The sequence below is a fragment of the Arachis duranensis genome, chromosome 9 (genome assembly GCF_000817695.3).
Source record: "Arachis duranensis cultivar V14167 chromosome 9, aradu.V14167.gnm2.J7QH, whole genome shotgun sequence".
In the NCBI taxonomy this organism is placed as follows: Eukaryota; Viridiplantae; Streptophyta; class Magnoliopsida; order Fabales; family Fabaceae; genus Arachis; species Arachis duranensis.
Genome location: NC_029780.3, coordinates 19,620,905 through 19,626,082, shown reverse-complemented (window position 1 = coordinate 19,626,082; position 5,178 = coordinate 19,620,905). Strand labels below are relative to the sequence as shown.

Genomic DNA, 5,178 nt, shown 5'->3' with positions numbered 1-5,178 from the left:
CACGCGCAGGCGTGTGCCATGTATAGGCGTCATTTGGCAGATGTCCTCCCACGCGTAAGCATGGCCCACGTATACGCGTTACTTGGCAGATTTCTGCAACTCTTCATTTCTTCATGAATTCTCCATTTTGCATGCTTTTCTCTTCACTTCTTCCATCCAATACTTGCCTTATGAACCTGAAATCACTCAACAAGCATATCAAGGCATCGAATGGAATTAAATTGAATTAAAATTAGCAATTTTAGGGCTTAAAAAGCATATTTTTATACTTAAGCACAAGTTTAAGGAGAATTACAAAACCATGCTATTTCATTGAATAAATGTGAGATAAGTTGATAAAATTCCCCAAATTAAGCACAAGATAAACCACAAAATTGGGATCTATCAGTTCACATGGGGTCGGGTGAAACTGTGTTTGCCTTGACTCGGACACGACCCTAAATAATGACTGGGTCTATTTTTGAGACTTTTACCCAACTCTAAACCCGGTGAAATCACACTACTTTCGGGCCACACTAAAATCAGGTCTCGACACCGGGTGAAGTCTGGGTCTTGATAAATATTATGTCAAAAAATTATGATGCACTTATTTATAAAGAAGAAAAAAATACTCGTTACAGAGAAGTTGATAACCATACTTGAACTTGAATTTGTCCATGAATTCTAATTTCGTGCTTCTTTGATCTATTTTCTAATTCAACAAATGTGATTTAAAATAAAACAATAAACTTATAATCAATATAACATAATATTAGAATTAATTTAAAATATATATACATTTTTTAGTTCCCCTAGGGTGCACATGGGTCGAGTGAAGCCGAGTTCACCTTAACCCGGACTTGATCCTAAATAATGACCGAATTTATTTTCGAGATCTTTACCCAACTCTAGACCCAGTAAAATCACACCAAATTAGCCCCCAAATATTCGGGTCTGGGCCAAACCTTCAGGTCAGATCGGGTCATGTGCTCCCCTAGTTTCTTATGATGATGAGAAGTAGAAGTTCTGTGTTAGAATTGGAAGATGGATTAGGTTAGGATAGAGGATAATTTAGTAATTTTAAATAATTTTTTAGAGTTGAATTAATTTTGTCGATCAAAATTTATCTTTTATAGATATAACATTAATTTTATTTTTTTATTGATAAATTTGTCAGCACTTGAATCTTTTATGCTTAAAATTAGTTATTTACTCGATATCCATTCAATTTTCATAAGATTTAAGACTTGTTTAGGTGAGGTTTTAAGAAAATATCTTTTTTTGAGTCATCTATTTTTTAAAAGATCTTATGGAAAAAGTAAAAGTAATTTTATATTTGGATATTTTATGTAAAAATATCTTTTTATCTATCAATTATGTTTGGGTATAACAATATAAAAATACTTTTTTGTTTATTTATTATATGAAAACATCTTTTTTTTTAAAAAAATCTTTTAAAAAAAGATGTAAATTATACCTTCTCAAAAAAGATATTTTTTATTTTTTTAGTGTTTTTACTTTTACTACTAAAAATTTGCCAAAAATGCTAAAAAATAAAAAAATCTTTTTTATCAAAATAACGACACCCAAACAAGCACTTATTTTATAATAAACTACAAATTGAAAATGGTAGTCTATTAGGCTACAACATTTTCCTCAAGGGATGATAATGAACAAGAGCTAATAAAGAGTAAATGGTCAAATTTATTTATGTAAGATTACTCGTTTTTTAAATTGATTTTCGAAAGATTTTTTCATCAAATTCGTGTTTCAAAGATTTTAAATTAGTTACATTAGTCCTTTTGTTATTTCTGATGTTGATGACATCAAAATTTGTTGATGTGGCACGTTAAGTAATACTATATTGACTATAATATACTCCTAGTTATACTAATTGACTGTTGATATGTTAAATTTATGCAATTAGATCAAATCAACTCTAAATTGAGCAAGACTATGAGACATTGAAATTTTTTAAATTGAGATTGATTTGATCTAATTTAATAAATTTATCATGTTAGCAAGTAATTAAGATTATCAGATGTATGTTGTGGCGTCACTTAAAGTGCCATATCAGCAAATTTTGATGCTATGAAGAATGGAAGTGATGGAAGGACTAATGCGACCAATTTAAAGTCTTTAAAAAACGATTTAATTAAAAAAAATTTAGAAACTAATTTAAAAAATGAGTAATCTTTTAAGAATGAATTTGACCATTTACTAAAGAGATAAAATTATAGAAATAAAAAAAGGATACACCAAAAACAATATAAGCTTAGAAGGATTTCTGATATGCACAATCCTAAGTTAGGTCCAGTATCTACATTAAACAACTTAGCATATCTTTGAAAGTATCCAATCCGATCATTGACTCTTGCATCATCCGGAACTCCACATTCAAGTCCACCGTTGATTATGTTAGTAACCAACCCAAACCCTAAGGTTCTATTTGCTGCTCTATCAGATGCTGTTGGCACGTAATTCCCAACCATGACGTTGTGGCAAGAAGGTTTTGGTTTCTGCTCTGTCATCCAAAACCAGAGTGCTGTTTTGAATGCAATTACTGAATTGTTTGACACAATGTCTGGGTTCTTAAGACCATCGAATCCCAAGGCCTTCCCTGCTGGCCCATAGTTGTAATTCCTAAGACAACAAAAAGAAAGAATAAGTACATTTGAATAATCTAAACAATCACGCAAGCACGCAGCTGAGACTTGGCACAAATGACAGATTACTTGTGGACCTCTGAAAAAATTGAGGATCCAATCCCCTAATAATATATTAGAGTTTTATTCCCATGTCTTTTTTTATTTGTCATGAATTAGAAAATAAATACATAAGGATTTTAATTTTTACACGCTAATAATGTAAATAGATTAAATTTTTTTACACTAATAATATATAAAAATTAAATTTAATATTTAAATAAAATGCACATGATATTGTGTTTTTTTTTAAGAATTCAGTACGAATGGTAAATATCATTTTTATTTTTAGTATTATTTATAAAAGTAGAAATTCAGGTGTAATTAATATTATATAAAATTGATAGTTGAAATTATTAAATAATTTAATAAATTTGATTAAATTATTATTTAACGACTTTGAGCTAATTAACTTTATATAAAATCACTTGTATCTAAATTTTTACTGGTTAAAGAAGATAACGGTCAAATTAAGTAAACACCTTCAGTTAAAATAATAATATAGAAACAAAAATGTTGTTTGTCTATTAAATTGGCATTTATTAGTGAGTTGAACACAGTATCTCAAGCAAGATGAAAAGAAACTTAATTACTAATATAATTGATAATTCAACTGCATATACTTATCATACTTAAAGATGAAAAAAAAAGTAGATGAATGCAAAATGAGTAAAATTCATAATTTAATCTCATAGGAGAAGAGTTAGTATGTAAATGGACCATAACTTTCATGGGGTGCAAATAATATTATGGATGTAAAAACATGCAAATATGAAAGATTTATATATTATATATACCAGGAAAGTTGAATTGGTCCTCTGCCTTTGTAACTCTTTCCAGGATAACAGGGCCATTCTTTATTGGAGGAATCACAATAATCACTTTGAGGACTAACTTCTTCCTTGAAGCATAGCCCCCAAGCATATGGTCCATCAGGTGCAGTAGCCCAACCACCTGTGGTTTCATGTGAGATCTGTGCAAGAAATGCGGCAACCTCGCGCTTCCGTGTGGCCGAGCATCCGGTCGAGCCAAACGCGGGGAAGCTCGAGGTTGCCTCAGCGAAGGATTCATAAGTGTAAAAGTTTCTAGCAGGGCAAGCATTGTCATCTTTATGTAAAAAAATTGAGTCGAAAAGGGTTTTGCTAATAAGAGAAGAGATTGGTGCAATTGGTGAGACACGTGATTCAGCAGATAAAGATGAAGAATAGATGGCAAAAATTGTGAGGCAGAGTGAGGAGAATGAGAGTAATGCCATGTTATTGGATGTTATGTTATCAAGGATTGGTTTGGTTTCTATGGGAATGATATGAGGTAGGATTCAGGTTTATATATGTACAATTTCAATAATCAATACTCAACGCTACAGAAAGATTTCGTATATTCAAAGGTAAAAGACGGTGGTGGCTTGGTGGGCGTGGAGGGTCAAAGGTCAACGGTTTATGTTGTCCTACTCACTAACTCATTACGTTTATACCTCGTGGAAACTCAGGTGAAGTCAATTTCACGTGAAGTTGATATCTGAGAGTCATTAGATGATTTAACTGATTTGATTAAATTTTCATCCAACGATTATCAGATATCAATTTCACGTGAGGTAGACTTCACCTGAATTTTCAATTTTCACCGTTACTTTATTATGAAACTTATTTAGTGTGTTCCCCATAAACATGTAAAATTCACCGATAATCGACTTCACATGAAGTTATTTTTAAATAAATAATTGACATATGTTACTGTTAGATTTAAAAAAATACAGTTTATTTTATATAAATAATTTAATTAAACAATTATTTTTAGGAGAATTTTAGTATACAGATCAAAGTTGGTACAGATTTAAAGATTTGTCTACACCACACTTTCTAAAGCTACACTTTAAACCGTAACTCTTCACAAAGAAAAGCGTCACCTAATGGAAAAAATTAAATTAGAAGATTTAAGAGAAGAAATAATCAAGTTATCAAAATTAATAGACCAAAAATTAATGTTAACTGTAATAACACCGAATTCTTAAAATCAATACAAAATGATTTTTCTCAAAATCTTTATTTTACTATAAGTTTTATTGAAGGACTTCAAAAACCTGAAAAAACTTATATTTCACATGAAATTTCTAAAAAATGCTACCATGAAAATGATTCTCCACATCTCTATCATACGTTTAACCCACAATTAAATTCTATAGTAGATATGCTTGAAGAAATATTAGTATCCATAAAATTTCAAAGAAATAAAGAAAAAGAGAATCCCAAAGAAAAACAGGTTTTGATAATTATGCTTTTAAAAAAGGGTTTATAAATAAAGAGTCAAAATATACAAAAATACCATTAAAGTACGTTCCTAAAATCCAAGAAATGGAAGGAGAAAGAATGCTTGATTTAGACTGTAAAAAGAATGAAAATTTTTTTTTTGAAAATTGGTTGAATTCCTTTTTATTAGAAGCTTTTACTAATCCAAAGCTTAGTGAATTATCTGGAAGAGATATTTGGAATTACAT

At 30.1% G+C, this 5,178-nt stretch overlaps 1 pseudogene; it reads right to left on the bottom strand.

The window, feature by feature from the left end:
- Positions 1-2,254: 2,254 nt before the first annotated feature.
- On the bottom strand, positions 2,255-3,966 carry LOC107465046 (chitinase 10-like; annotated as a pseudogene).
- Positions 3,967-5,178: the final 1,212 nt, after the last annotated feature.